Raw genomic sequence first — 15,674 nt, 5'->3', positions numbered from 1 at the left:
GCAAGATCTTTTCCCCACCAATACAACCATTTATTTTAATTTATTTTATTTAACTTTGCTCTCTTTTATGCCTTTTACCATTTTATTCTATATGAACGTCTCTGATGCACTTTATGATAAAAATCCAATAAAAGCTATTAAAACTATTTAAAAAAACATGCATTTTTGAGGTTTAACTACACATTACTTCTAAAATGGTGACATTTCCCCTTAACAGAATGTCACTGAACAAACCTTCATGTTAGAATTCATACGAAATTCATTTTTTGTATGAAGTCTATAAGACATTAAATAATAATATCTCTTCATCTGTCCTACTATTAGCCTACTTATGATTAAATGGGAAAATATTCGAAGCAGAACGGAAGCGCAGTTGATCTGAAACTGTGTCAAGAATTTGTCTGATCAAATATTAAACATTTTACACTCTGATTAAAATCAACATAATGAAATGTTTAAAAATATTCATTGGCAGGAAAAAAAATAGAAGAGAGAAGGAAAGAAATGAACATCAAAAATTCCACTCGGGAAAAATACTTCCTGTGCCTAAAAGTGCTCCTAAGTATAAGATTATTATCAGAAACACTTTAATTTTAGATTTTCAGTTGTGAAAAGGACATTTTATCTTTCCGTTTATAAAAACTGTGCAGTCAATATTCTATTTTAGCAAATCTGACTAAGACAATAATGTTTTAATGTGCGAAATGATTTTAATCGTAGCGCATTTTCTGATTAAAAAGAAGAGAGCATGCCTATATTTTTGTAATTTTCCAGCACAGTCTCTGATTTTCAGCAATTATGACATGATCTGTCTTGTGTCTAAAGATCCTTTTACAATTTTTAAAACACTTGAATAGGCGTTGAGATGTAGTTTTTGACAACAGTTGCTAAATAGTGTATGGAGCTTGCTATGTTCAGCATCCTACACTGCAGATAACAGGGTGCTTGGTCTCAGACACCCACTTATCCTTGAATAGGTGACCTACACTAAGGCTCAGGTCACACAATCGTATTTTCTTTCATCCAAGAGTATCGGCCCAATTATGCTAATCACACACTGATCAGCGTTTGATCACAGTGTGATCACAGTTTGATCTGATTTTCTTGGATGAGAAGATGGAAAAAACATTTCTCCATCTTCTCCATTGCATCAGTCCATGAAAATCAGATTGCACTCTGATGCCATTGGAGTACAGTCTGATTTTTTACATGGACTCATTGACTTGCATGATCGAGTGCGATCCGAATATCGGTTGCAAATCGAGAATGTTTCCCTAGCACATTCTCTGTCTGAGGAAAACATCGGACATGTGCACAGCCCCATAGAATAACATTGGTCTGAGTGCAATCCGATGTTTTGCCAGATCGTCATCAATACCAAAGTACTGGACAAACAATTTAACTATGTCTGTGCAGATATTTTGGACCTTCGTATCAGATGTGACTGTGGCTATCCTTATTCCAACACTTCTCTTCCTGTATAAATACTAGAGTCAAGTAAAAGTCAATAAAATATAAATCACTGAATTACTATATATGGGTTATTCATTCAGTCCCATTCCCACAGGGGTATAAAATCCAACCCTCTACCCTTGCCGTCTACCATTACAAACATTTGTGAAAGGTTACTTTGTTCTAAAGAGCTCAGTGATACCGGCATGGTCCTGTAATAGGATGTCATTGAAGTAACGAGTCAGTCCTTGAAATTTCTTCCCTCTTAAACATTCTATGACCAACTGGGAGTGAAAAGTAGAAGCATTTAGGAACCAAAATCAAGTAAGCCATGTAGTGGCAGACTACATAAATTTTCAGAAAATAGTTCTGAGATGCATAAAATTATCAAAAGATCTTCTGACTCAATAACTGCCGAGCTCCAAACCTCCTCGGGCATAGCAGAATAACTATATCAGGAGCTTCATGGCAAGAATTTCCATGGCTGAGGCAAGTACAATGCCAAGTGTTGGATGAAGTGGTGTTAAGGATGCCATCACTGGTCTCTGGAACATTGGACATGTTATGTGGAGTCACAAACTAATCTCTAATTGGCAGTCTGATAAAAAGAAACGCTGAGTTTGACGAATGCCAGGAGAACGTTACCTGCCTGACTGCAATGTGGCAATTGTAAATATTGGTGGATGAGGGATAATACATTGGGCTTGTTTTAAGGGGTCAACATAGTCCCATTCGTTCCACTGATGGGAAATCTTAATGCTTCAACATACCAAGAAATTTTGGACAATTGTTGCTTCCAGCTTTGTGGGAAAGTTTGTGGAAGACCTTTTCCTATTCCAATTATTGTGACCCAGTGCACAAAGCAAGAGCTATAAAGTCATGGTTTGGTGAGTTTAGAGTGGCAGAAAATGACTGGCCCGATATAAAAAGATTAGTGAAAGCAGCTCACCATTGCAGCTCAAGGCATATAGGAGCAAGGAAAACCATTGTGACCAATCATATAAGGTAAGACGAAAAAAAAGGAAATTCCAGCTCCTTAAAAATTCAAAACTTTATTGGAAAAAAATGTGAAAAAAGGATTCCATGCCACAATCTATTGGCAATGCATTTCAAACAAACTCCGGCATTCTTTGTCTGAGCTGACGAAGAACGTTCGAGTGCATTCGAAACACGTTGCCAATTGATTGTGACATGGAATCCTTTTTTAAAATTCTTTCTAATAAAGTTTTGAATTTTTAAGAAGCTGGAATTTACTTTTTTTGTCACACAGAGCCCAAACCTCAGCCCCGTTGAACAGAGATTATGAGCCTGGCCATCTAGTTAAATAGCACTGTTTGACTTCACAAATGCTCTCCTTGATGAATGGACAAAAATTCCAAGAGTCACACTCCAAATTCCTGTAAAAAACCTTCCCAGGAAAATGGAAGCAGTTATATCAGTAAAGGGAGAACACGGCAGTGCCATGTTAAACCCTACAAATTCAGAATGAGATTTGACACAAGCTCCTCTAGGTGTAATGTGTAGGTGTCCGTCCCTATATGTTTGTCTATATAGCGTATATATCAGACCCATTTAGTAAGGATTGACTTACAATATTTTCACTTTACAAAGACGTAGACTGTTTTAACATAAGAGATCCACTGTATACTTTTTAATATTTCATAATAAGAATCGTACATTTAGCAACACCATTCTTTCCTTAAAAATAACTTCTCGTTTTCTTCCAATTTTCACTAGTCAATTGAAAAAAATCTGAAAAGTTAAATACTTGCTAGTTTAAATACGTATCAATTTATTTTGTATAAATACACAACTTTGGAGGGCACAGTAGGGATTGGCTAACAAGTAATAATCTTTCCCCTGGAGGCTGATGAAAAATAAGGCTTATCACAGTATTTTCAATTCCCCATTTAAGATGATTATCGCAAGATATACAAATTCCCTGGAGCGATCTGATTGCAATTAAACAAAAGCCTTTTTGTGAACAAAAATGTGTTTTCCATAGATTAAAACAAGAGGAGGGTCAGAAGAGTAAATAGAGAATTCTCAACAGAAATGAGGAGCGATTATTTTAAAAGGAAGAATGAACATCTGCAGCTCAAGACTTTCTACAGTGTAAATATACTGAAAGTTTTATATACACGCTAATCAGACATGTAAAGGTTGTGGAGGCCATAAGACACACAACAGCTATAAGTACACAGGGCCTGCTCTAGGCTTTTCTGGGCCCCGGGCGAAAGAGTCTCAGTGGGCCCCTTTAACACATACCACGATTCATGATGCACAGATACCGCAGAGAAATATAGATATAGTACAAGGCCAAAGATTTCACTTCTTACATTACATGAGCGATATCTATTGTAAATTCTACAATAGCTGAATAACTAGCGAATCGCTCCACACAGTATACTGGCCCCCATAAAATTCTCCACATGGAATACTGCCTCCATATAACGCTCCGTACAGAATACTGGTCTCCTTATAACGCTCCATACAGGCAGGATACTGGCCCCATATAATGCTCCATACAGGCTGTTCCCCCCACATAATGCCATTTGCATGCTTTTCCCCATGCAGGCTGTCCCCCACCTTATAATGCCCCATGCAGGATGTCACCCCCCATATAATGCCCCATGCAGGATGTCACCCCCCCTATAATGCCCCATGCAGGATGTCACCACCCATATAATTAATCGAAGTCGATCGCAGCATTCTGAGAGCGTTGTCTGTGCCGGGTCCCAGTAGTTGTCATGGTGGCTCGATATTGTCAAGATGACATCCGGGTCACCAGGCATCAGGAAATTACTTTGATCTTGCGTAGTACGCGATCAAAGTAACATGCCAGTGCAGCGCTGACACGCAGCATAGCATAGAGATGCTGCTGCATCTCTATGCTATGCAAGTGATCATCCTGCAAAAAATGAAAGTCCCATAGTGGGACAAAGTGTAAAACTAAAAAAAGTGTCAGAAAGCGAAAAATAAAATAAAAAAATTGTAAAAATATTTAAAAAATTTAAAAAAATCCATAAAAAGTAAAAATATACTGTAACCATAAATATTATAAAAAAACAAACAAACAATAAAAGTACACATATTTAGTATCACCATGTCCAGAACAACCTGAAACTGTCCCACTAGTTAACCCCTTAAGTGAACACAGTAAAAAAAAAACAACAAAAAAACAGATGCTTTATCATATCGGCAAACAAAAAAATAGAATAAAACACGATCAAAAAGACGAATGCAAATAAAAATAGTACTGCTGAAAACGTAATCTTGTCCCGCAAAAAAACAAGCTGCCATAGAGCTCCATCAGCCTAAAAATAAAAAAGTTATAGTTCTCAGAATAAAGCTATACAAAAAATACATTTTTTCTATTAAACAGTTTTTATTGTGTAAAAGTGCCAAATCATAGAAAAAGATATAAATGTGGTACCGCTGTAAAAACATATTGACCCAAAGAATAAAGCTACCTTCTCAATTTTACCACACATGGAATGGCATAAAAAAAAAAAAAAAAAAAAAATCCTGAATTGTTGATTTTTGCTTATTCTGCCTCTTAAAAATCGGAAGAGAAAGCGATCAAAAAATGTCACCAGCCCAAAAATGGTACCAATAAAAACATCAACTTGTCCCACAAAAAACAAGCTCTTACATGACTCTGTCGGCTGAAATATGGAAAAATGATTGCAAAAACTAGTATTTGCAAAAATAAGCGTCTTTTAATGTATGACAGTTGCCAAACATAAAAACCTGATATGAATCTGACATTGCTGTAATCGCACCAACCTGAAGAATAAAGTCGTCTAATCTCTTATACCACACGAGGAACGTAGTAAAAAATAAACTATAGGGTTAGAGTTGTGGTAGGGTTGGGATTTTTTGAAAAGTAAAGAAAAAAAACGATAACGATATGGCGACTAATATTGAGCACAAGTGCTCGCTACTTGAGTTTGCATCGGGTGCTCGTGTATGCACCGAGTATCGCGGGTGCTCGAGTTTCTGCCCCATATGCTTCATGGCCAAGAAAACCTCGCGGAGATTATTGCCAGCCATGCACGAGCGATGCCCGCATGTTTTTTTGGGGTGTCTAACAACCATGAAACATACAGGGTGGGGGACTCGAGCATGTCACTCACTCAAGCACCCGCGATACTTGGTGCAAAACCGAGTACCCGATGCAAACTCAAGTAGCGAGCACTTGTGCTCAAGACTAATGACAACTTATTAAATATGATGACTTAATGTTATCAAATTCGGTGTCGTACCTCTGGGTTCAAGGTGCTCACCACACATCTAGATAAGTTCCCTGAGGGGTTTAGTTCCCAAAATAGTGTTTTGTTTTTTTGCTTTTTTACTGTTTAGGCACATCAGGGGTTCCCCCAAAAGCAACATGGTGTCCGCTAATTATTCAAGCAAATTTTACATTCAAAAAGTCAAATGATGCTCCTTCCCTTCTTTTCCCCCGCCATGTGCCCCAAAAGTGTTTTTCCCCACACATATGGGGTATTGGTGTGCTCAGGAGAAATTGCACAACAAATTTTGGGGTCCATTTTTTCTGTTACCCATGCGAAAATAATAAAAAAAAAATGGGGTCTAAAGTAACATTTTTGTGAAAAAAAGTTAAATGTTCATTTTTTAAATCCACATTCCAAAAATTCCTGTGAAGCACCTGAAGGGTTAATAAACTTCTTGAATGTGGTTTTAAGCACCTTGAGGGGGTATTTTTTAGAATGGTGTCACTTTTGGGTATTTTTTGTCATAAAGGTCCCTCAAAGTCACGTTAAATGTCCCTAAAAATATGGTTTTGTAAATTTTGTCGGAAAAATATAAAATAGTTTTAACCCTTATAACTTCCTAATAAAAAAAATGTTTAGCTCCAAAATTGTGCTGATGTAAAGTAGACATCTGGGAAATGTTATTTATTAACTATTTTGTGTGACATATCTCTCTGATTTAAGTCCATGAAAATTCAAAGTTTGAAAATTGCGAAATTTTCAAAATGTTCGCCAAATTTCCGATTTTTTCACAAATAAACTCAAGTGTCATGCAGGATGTGGGAAAGACTTAGTGCAACACAGAGGGAAGAGGGAAAGGGAGCCCAGACACAAGGGAAAGGGAGCCCAGACACTAGGGAAAGGGGGGAGTGGAGACCTCCTAGTCTGGGCTAGTGTCACCCTGTCTCAACTACCGTCCCTATATTGGCTCAAAACCAATCGCCGCACGCGTGCCTCGTCCCGACTTTCCATGGCATATGGCTAAGGCTAGGGAAGGGAGGAGATAAGCACTAGTCGATCTCCACTAAACTCTATAGACAACAAGGGTAGACAAGCAGGGGGGGATTGCTTAGCTTTAGACGACTCCAGACAAATGCGCAAATGGCCTCAAGCTCCAGAGAGGACGAAGTACTGCTCTTGCTAAAGCCTCACAAGTAGTAATGAATATAGCCTGCACCTCCCACTCAAACACACCAGGCATTTATGCACCCAGGCCAGGGAGCTGATTAGCCAGAGAGAGGTAGCCGCTGGGTCCTAGAGACAGCTAGCCTCTATGAAGATGTCTGTAATGCCAAACATAGAGATCTCCTGCAACCAACAGCAGGGCGACTGTCTATCACCTCTGACACACCCGTGACAGCAAGTCATAGCAAAGAAATTTTAAGAGTACATATGGAAATAAGCAACTTTGTAATATATCTTGTGAGAGAAATCAGCTTCTTTCTCCTCCTGGACTGATCAGTCATTCTCAATTCAGGGGTAAAATCTGTAAAATGTGTATTCAAAGACAACAGATTTTCCCATTACTGATATGTAAGCAGCAGCTGCAAAAGCAAACAAGATTATAGCAGGGGAGTAATGATCACTATCGTAGAAGTTACGGCTTTGGCCAGGCCTGTGCGGAAGAGAGGCCCGCCGAGGCCAGCGCCAATTTCACCTAGATATTCATCCATGGACACACATTCAGCTGAAATGTATTGAGGTGCAGAGACCCACCGGCTCCCTGCACTGGAATACACATTGCTGGCCAATTAGAGGCCAACACACCAAAGTGAGTTGCCGGCTTCTGCTCCGGCTGTAGAGGAGGGCATTGCACATTATGGCAGCAGGGGAAGGTAAGAATAATCATTTCTTTCTTTTTAAAATGTGCTGGAGAAAAACCAAAGGGGCCCAGGATGGGGGGCATTATACCAGGAAGGGGCCCTGGATGGGTGGCAATATGCAGTGGGTACAGAAAGTATTCATACCCCTTTAAATTTTTCACTCTGTTTCATTGCAGCCATTTGGTAAATTCTAAAAAGTTATTTTTTTTTCTCATTAAAGAAGTTGTCCACTACTTTTACATTGATGCCCTATTCGTAGGATAGGGCATCAATGTATGACCGGCCAGGGTCCTGCACGCGGCACCGCCGCCGATCAGCTGCTATCGGCGACGGCCGCAGGCTGGAAGTGCTCAACTGCGGGGCTCCGCCATCAAGTGGTATTGGCCGCCGTGGTGTCCTGCACATCAGCCTTCCAATCAATTGAATAGGAGGCGGATGTGCAGTACACAGCGGTGGCCACTACCACTTGACGGCGGAGCCCCGCAGTTAAGCACCGATAACAGCTAATCGTCTGGGGTGCCGCGTGCGGGACCCAGGCTGATCATACATTGATGCCCTATCCTATGGATAGGGCATCAATGTAAAAGTAGTGGACAACCCCTTTAAAGTACACACTGCACCCCATCTTGACTGAAAAAAAACAGAAATGTAGAAATGTTTGCAAATTTATTAAAAAAGAAAAACTGAAATATCACATGGTTATAAGTATTGAGACCCTTTGCTCAGTATTGAGTAGAAGCACCCTTTTAAGCTAGTACAGCCATGAGTCTTCTTGGGAATGATGCAACAAGTTTTTCACACCTGGATTAGGGGATCCTCTGCCATTCTTCCTTGCAGATCCTCTCCAGTTTCATCAGGTTGGATGGTGAACGTTGGTGGACAGCCATTTTCAGGTCTCCCCAGAGATGCTCAATTGGGTTTAGGTCAGGGCTCTGGCTGGGTCAGTCAAGAATGGTCACAGAGTTGTTCTGAGGCCACTCCTTTGTTATTTTAGCTGTGTGCTTAGGGTCATTGTCATGTTGGAAGGTGAACCTTCGGCCAAGTCTGAGGTCCAGAGCACTCTGGAAGAGGTTTTCATCCAGAATATCTCTGTACTTGGCCGCATTCATGTTTCCTTCAATTGCAACCAGTTGTCCTGTCCCTGAAGCTGAAAAATACCCCCTTAGCATGATGTTGCAACCACCATGTTTCACTGTTGGGATTGTATTGGGCAGGTGATGAGCAGTGCCTGGTTTTCTCCACACATACCGCTTAGAATTATCACCAAAAATTTCTATCTTTGTCTCATCAGACCAGAGAATCTTATTTCTCATAGTCTGGAAGTCCTTCATGTGTTTTTGAGCAAAGGCTTTCATGTGTCTTGCACTGAGGAGAGGCTTCCATCGGGCCACTCTGCCATAAAGGTCCGACTGGTGGAGGGCTGCAGTGATAGTTGACTTTGTGGAACTTTCTCCCATCTCCATACTGCATCTCTGGAGCTCTGCCACTGTGATCTTGGGGTTCTTCTTTACCTCTCTCACCAAGGCTCTTCTCCCACGATTGCTCAGTTTGGCTGGATGGCCAGGTCTAGGAAGACTTCTGGTGGTCACAAACGTCTTCCATTTAAGCATTATGGAGGTCACTGTGCTCTTAGGAACCTTGAGTAATGCAGAAATTCTTTTGCAACTTTTGCCAGATCCGTGCCTTGCCACAATTCTGTGAGCTGTGAGGTCTTATACAGACCGGTGTGTCCCTTTCCAAATCAAGTATTATCAGTTTAATTAAACACAGCTGGACATCAATGGAGTAGTAAAACCATCTCAAGGAGGATCACAAGGAAATGGACAACATGTGACTTAAATATGAGTGTCTGAGCAAAGGGTCTGAATACTTATGACCATGTGATATTTCAGTTTTTCTTTTTTAATAAATTAGCAAAAATTTCTACATTTCTGTTTTTTTCAGTCAAGATGGGGTGCACAGTGTACTTTAATGAGAAAAAAAATGAACTTTTTAGAATTTACCAAATGGCTGCAATGAAACAAAGTGAAAAATTTAAAGGGGTCTGAATACTTTCCGTACCCACTGTACCAGGAAGGAGCCCTGGATGGGAGGCATTATACCAGGAAGGGGCTCAGCATGGGAGGCATTATACCAGGAAGGCGCCCAGGATGGGGGATATTGTTATAGCATGGGGCACATGATGGATGGCATTATTATTGCAAGGGCCCAGGACGGAGGGAATTATTGAAAAGGGCCAGGATGGGAAGATTTTTACAGGAAGGGGCTCAGGATAGGGACATTATTACAGGATGGGCCAGGATGGGGGAAATTATTACAGGAAGGAGCAAGGATGGGGGACATTATTACAGGAAGGAGCAAGGATAGGGGACATTATTATATAGGGGAGAACACACATGTCTTTATACAATCTAGAATGCTACAAGGACCCATACATCTGATCAACTTGCAGGTGGGGGCCCAGGTCCAAACTTTGCACCAGGGCCCATCGAACTCTAGTTACGCCAATGGATTTTAGGGTGGATAAAAAGTGAGATAAAATCCTGAGATCGCAGCATATTGCTACCCCTCTATAAATCCCTTGAGAGGCCAGATTTAGAATATGGGATCCAGTTTTGGTCTCCACGTTTTAAAAGGATCTCCCATCTCATTAATCTTTAATCACTAAAGACAAATTTTCAGATTTTGTGAATTAAGAATTTTGAGAATGAATCTAGGGTATTAAGAAGCAGGTTTCTCGAATACAATACCTTACAAACATTCTTACTATCATATTTACTATTGATTTATGAAATATAAATTAAAACGATGGTTACTTTTTATGGATAAATGCTTGCTAAGCATATTCACCACTAGATGGAGCTTTGTGCATACTATTTTGCTATTAAAAGGAATCTGTCAGCAGTTTTTTTTCACGTAATATGAGAGCAGCATGATGTAAAGACAGATACTATTTCCAGTGATGTGTCACTTACTGGCTACTTAATATGGGGTTGATAAAATCACTGTTTTATCAGTAGAAGATTATTATTAGATGACTAGTAAACCTGCTGCCAGGTAGTCCTCCATATTAATAAGCTCTATATAATCCCACCCCCACCACAGAATGGAAGCTTTTGTGTGTAGCAAGTACATGGAAAGAAAGCTACCAATCAGTGGCGTGAATGGGGTTATACAAAGTTCAGTATTCAGATATAAGCTAGATCTGCAGCAGAGAAAAGTGTGACGCTGTCATTTTAATATAAAGCAGCACAGTGAGTGCTGCGGCCAGAGCGCCTTCAAATCACCACTCAGTACATAGCGGCGGCTGTAACCACACCCTGGTACTGACTGACAGCGAGTTCAATGCGGATGCACTGCAGAGCCGGCTGTCAGTCAGTGCTCGGGCACGGTTACAGACGCCGCTCACTATGTACTGAGCAGCGACATAAGCTGTATCGGTCCTGCTAATTGAAAACCTAAGGATGCCAGGAGGAATAAAGTTAATTTTCTCCAAGCAGCGGGGCTTTCAGTGCAGCGACCACGCGGTTTCAGAACGCTATTAACCTGTAGATTAACCCAATATCTACAAGTTAATACCTTTTTTTTTTACATGACAGGTTCCTTTTAAATGTAAACTCTGGATTTCTCTTCAACTTCAAAATGAAATTCTACAAGCAAAGTATTTTATTAGCACTTATATAAATCATCAAAATTTTTGTCCTCTTAATATATAGCAATCATCATATTAAATAGCACTGTGTACCTACAATTGCTCATTTTGCCTTTCTACCCAGTTAATTATTCTCTTTTCCATTAGGTCTATGACATCACGTGATTAAAAACTGGCTAGCTGAATCCTTCTAAGCTCTATGTAGAAACAGGAGGTCAATTTTCCCTGTGTGACTCATCAGTCACTGCAAAAAGTCAATAGCAGGGGCAGAAGATAGCAGCTGGGTCAGGAGTTTTAGAGGGGAATGATTTCTGCAGGGACAAGAGACTTCTTGCTTCTACATAGAGCAGAGAAAAGAGAATAAATAGCTGCGTAGAAAGGCAAAATGAGCAATTGTAAGTACACAGTGCTATACAATATGATGATTATATATTAAGAGGATAAAACCTTTGATGGGAGGAAGAGTGCTTCTTTAAATAGGCAGAAATGCAAACATAGAGAATAGAGAAACAATAATGGAACCTCTCAAAGTACTTGTCTGTTCTCACCAAACTTTGCAGTGCTCTTCTTAGATTATCTAGCTCACTTTTCAGCCTTTTCCTTGCACAATTTAGCGCTGTCTAATTTACATATAACTGATTTACATATAAGTGGCATCTATTCCTAGATACATTTCTCCATCAGCAGATGTCCATACATCAGGGTCGTCTATAGGCACAGACCTACTGCACCTAAAGGTAAACCAGTCCTTATAGATTTCATGTTATAGACATGATGTAAAAAGTCATACAATACAAAATAAAGTTATTCCTTAATGGCTCGTGAGACAAACGCAAATCCATTACACCATTTTATCCATTTTTCCCCAACTTAACCGCACTTACAATCCATTTAGAAGCTCATTACGGCAGCTTTCAATACTGTGCTGTTTGCGAGATTCCATCTCAGGAGGAACATACAATAAGACCTGGCAAATGATTTTCTAAAAACATCTAATTTATTATGTAAGACGTAATGAGTAGAACATGAAGGTTACAGGAAAGGTTTCCAGTCACTTCCAGAAGAAAGCTATTGAGCGTCATTTGAAATTATTATAGGGCTATATAGCGCAGCAGAAGTGGGAGGCAATTTGTCATGGTGCTTAGTTAATAGGTTATATAGCCTTTTAATTGTTTCATGAGACGAATAATAAAGTGCAGTAAGCAGCAATCTGCGATATTTACCAGCATCCCTTGTTCCTCTATTAAGCTGGCAATCAGCAATTAGTCCAATAGTAAAACTGCGATACTCATGTGTGCACAGCTCATTTTCAGAAGGTTTATTTAGCGACAGATAACGAGATATTGGATTACCATATTAAGTAGGCTGAAACACAAACATTCTGCACTATTGTAATATTTATGAAGTCACATGGGATAAAAGTAATGTATAGAGGGAGACAGAAGAGAAGGTTAAAGACAATCTGTCAGCAGGTTTTTGCTATGAAATTTGACAGCATCATGTGGTAGGGACACAGACCCGGATTCCAGTGATGTATCATTTAGTTTACTGGGTACAGCAGATGTGATACAATCACAAGTTTCTCTGTTGCAGATGTAGCAGAACTCAGTTGTTGAGCTGGGTATAACCCCGCACACACCACTGATTGACAGCTTTGTGTATACATTTTATAGTGACGGACAGGTGCAAATCAGTGGTGGAGGCATGGTAGGACTAGGAAGCATGAGGAGAGTTGTCCTGTAGTGATAATCTCCTGCTGATAAAATACTGATTGTATTGAAACAGCAAAAAACAGCCCAGTAAGTGACACATCAATGGAATCAGCCCCTCTTCCACTACATTATGCTGCTCTCAGGTTTCACAGCAAAAACTTGTTGACAAATTCCCTTTAGGGTATGTGCAGACGATCCGGAGTCGACTGCGGCTCCGAGGCTGCAGAGAAGCCGCTTCCAGCTTCCACTCACTGTGCAAATGAGCGGCGGCCGGGGTTTTTTTTTTCTCACAGGCGGGCCTTTCCCCATAGAGATTAGGTCTATGGGGAAAGTTCGCATGCAGACCCGCAGCAGAAAATAGACATGCTGCGAACTGGAAAGACGGGCCGCATGTCTGTTTTCGTGGGTGTGCTGTAGACGCATAGTGGGCCTGGGATTTGTATAAATCCCATCCACTATACTGTAACATCTGACCGCTGCGTCCAATCTGCAGCGAACACTGATCATGTGCACATACCCTTAATGTGGTATTCACCTAGTCATCTAATACAGCCAACGCTCTTTAGGTTCACAGAAGACATTTTCTTGACTTTTCTCCTCTACAATAGTCATGCATTATTAATCATTTGGGATCATGCATAAGCTTACGTGTTTGCTTTGTATGTGACATTACTATTGTTGGATCTGGATGAAAATGATGTGAAAAATAGGTCACAAAATTTTAGTGCAGCTTCAGGTTGCGACAAAATGTTAAGACTTTTCAAAGATTCTAACCACAGCATTTTGGCATAAATGCTTTGATGAATCAGGCCCGTAGTGCAGAAAAGTAGTTTTTGTCTGGTAGAAGAATATCAATTTGTTTTCCCCACCACCTTGGACCAATTTAGAATGTGCTTTGAAGTAGTGAACAAACCCTTCAATGTTAAATGGAAATAGAAAATAAAAGACACAATCTTTTTGTCAAGCTTTTTGGTGGGAGGGCAGATCCAGGTAATGTAATGCACATGCGATTTACTTCTGAGCCATGGGCGCTCTTGGGCCTCTCTCAGCGCATGTGCATAACAGTACTTTGTTCTGCCCTCGGCAGGGCAGAGTGAAGTACGCCTGCACAGGAGCGCCTTTGGGGACACTGTGTGAATGACGTAGGATGCATCATCCATATGAAGCAAGCAGGACGATAGTGATTGCCAGGAGAAAGGAGGTGTCAAAGCAAGACTAACGCCAACTATTGGACTGGACCGTGTCGTATGAGGGGGGGGACAAAAAAGGTATTTTTGGAGTTATGCAGAGGGTATGGTACTTATATACAGCTCGCTAGACTGCTGTAAAAGAGGCCGCAAAGATGGTGGTCAAAGTTTACATTCGGAAAACTTGGTGACAGGTTCCCCTTAATGGCAGAATAAGGTGATGTGGCTAGTTTAAAAGCAATGGGGATCACACATCTTCCATGTGTCAGACAATTCTTTTACACATACTAAATTGTAGCATATGGGTATAATAGACGGAGGTCACCTAAGTTGGTCTACACAGAGATATTACTAATGAAAACATCCAATACGGCTATTTTTTCTCAAAATCTAAAAAGCTGCCAAAATCATGTGGAAAAACGTGTTATGGTCCGATGAGACTACGGTTGAACTTTTTGGCCATAACCCAACACTGCTCGTCACCAAGAGTACACCATACCCACAGTGAAGCATGGTGGAGGCAGGCAACAGTATGTTTTAGGGCTGTTTTTCCTCAGCAGGAACTGGTAGAGGGAGTTGTGTACAGTTCCAAATATCAGTCAATAAAACCTTCGAACCTCTGCTAAAAAGCTGAAGATGAAAAGAAAAAGACAAAATCTCAATTTGCAGACACTGTGTTTTGGGGTACTGCCCCTTGTCAGTGCAAAGTATGAGGTATTGCTTGACTGGGTGAGAGGCATCTGATCAGTATCCAAGGGGTTCAATTTGCAGACTGTTTTGAGGTACTGGTTTTGGCTATTATCCTAAGTCATGTGACAAGGCTCATTGGAGAGTCAGTACTGACTTTTAGGATTGCTACTTCCTATAGGTGGCAGTAGAGTTCTAGTTCTCTTCATCTCTGAAGAAACAATTTGCATATTTCGCAGAGGAGCATTGCGGCTAAAACATCTCCTCACCTTGACATGCTTAACATGTCACTCTCCGCAAAGGAGAAACGCTACCTCTTAGAACTCTGTCTTACACACACAATAAAGCCAGATATTGTATTGCGAACCTTACATCAAGATAATTTTTGGCTGCTACAACTATGAATGAACAAAAACTAAATCTGTATGTCCCAACTAGAGATGAGCAGGAAACACAGATGATGATGTTATGCCATCCCTGGCTAATCAAAAGCCGCGCTGGAGACGCCAGAAGGTAAGAGATTTGCAAGCCTCCCATGTAGTCGCAAAGTACCACTGACCTGGAGGCAGGACTGGAGTCCCGTGAATCGATCTGCTCATCTCTAGTCTCAACAGTCCCAAAAACAGCAGGACTGTCCCAGATTTGGGTCTACGCCCTGCAGTCACTGCGACCGCCTCAGTTACAGTACATCTCCTCCTGCCCAGGTAGAGGGAAATGGTAAATGGGGGTGGTCAAAATTTGCCATAGCGTGCATAGCATGACTCTTCACTTATATGCACACACAATATACACTGCTCAAAAAAATAAAGGGAACAATTAAACAACACAATGCAACTCTAAGTCAATCACACTTCTGTGAAATCAACCTGTTCAGTTATGAAGCA

At 40.6% G+C, this 15,674-nt stretch overlaps 1 protein-coding gene across 1 annotated transcript in view; it reads right to left on the bottom strand.

Moving 5' to 3' along the window:
- The window catches only part of IL1RAPL2 (interleukin 1 receptor accessory protein like 2), a 1,202,487-nt gene that overhangs the window by 987,664 nt on the left and 199,149 nt on the right, over positions 1 to 15,674 (bottom strand). The gene's annotated exons all lie outside the window — the stretch shown is intronic.

The sequence above is a fragment of the Phyllobates terribilis genome, unplaced genomic scaffold (genome assembly GCF_046119375.1).
Source record: "Phyllobates terribilis strain yellow unplaced genomic scaffold, ASM4611937v1 Scaffold_7__3_contigs__length_470593459, whole genome shotgun sequence".
Taxonomy (NCBI): Eukaryota; Metazoa; Chordata; class Amphibia; order Anura; family Dendrobatidae; genus Phyllobates; species Phyllobates terribilis.
The sequence above is the reverse complement of the archived record's forward strand: the minus strand, read 5'-3'. Positions and strand labels throughout refer to the sequence as shown.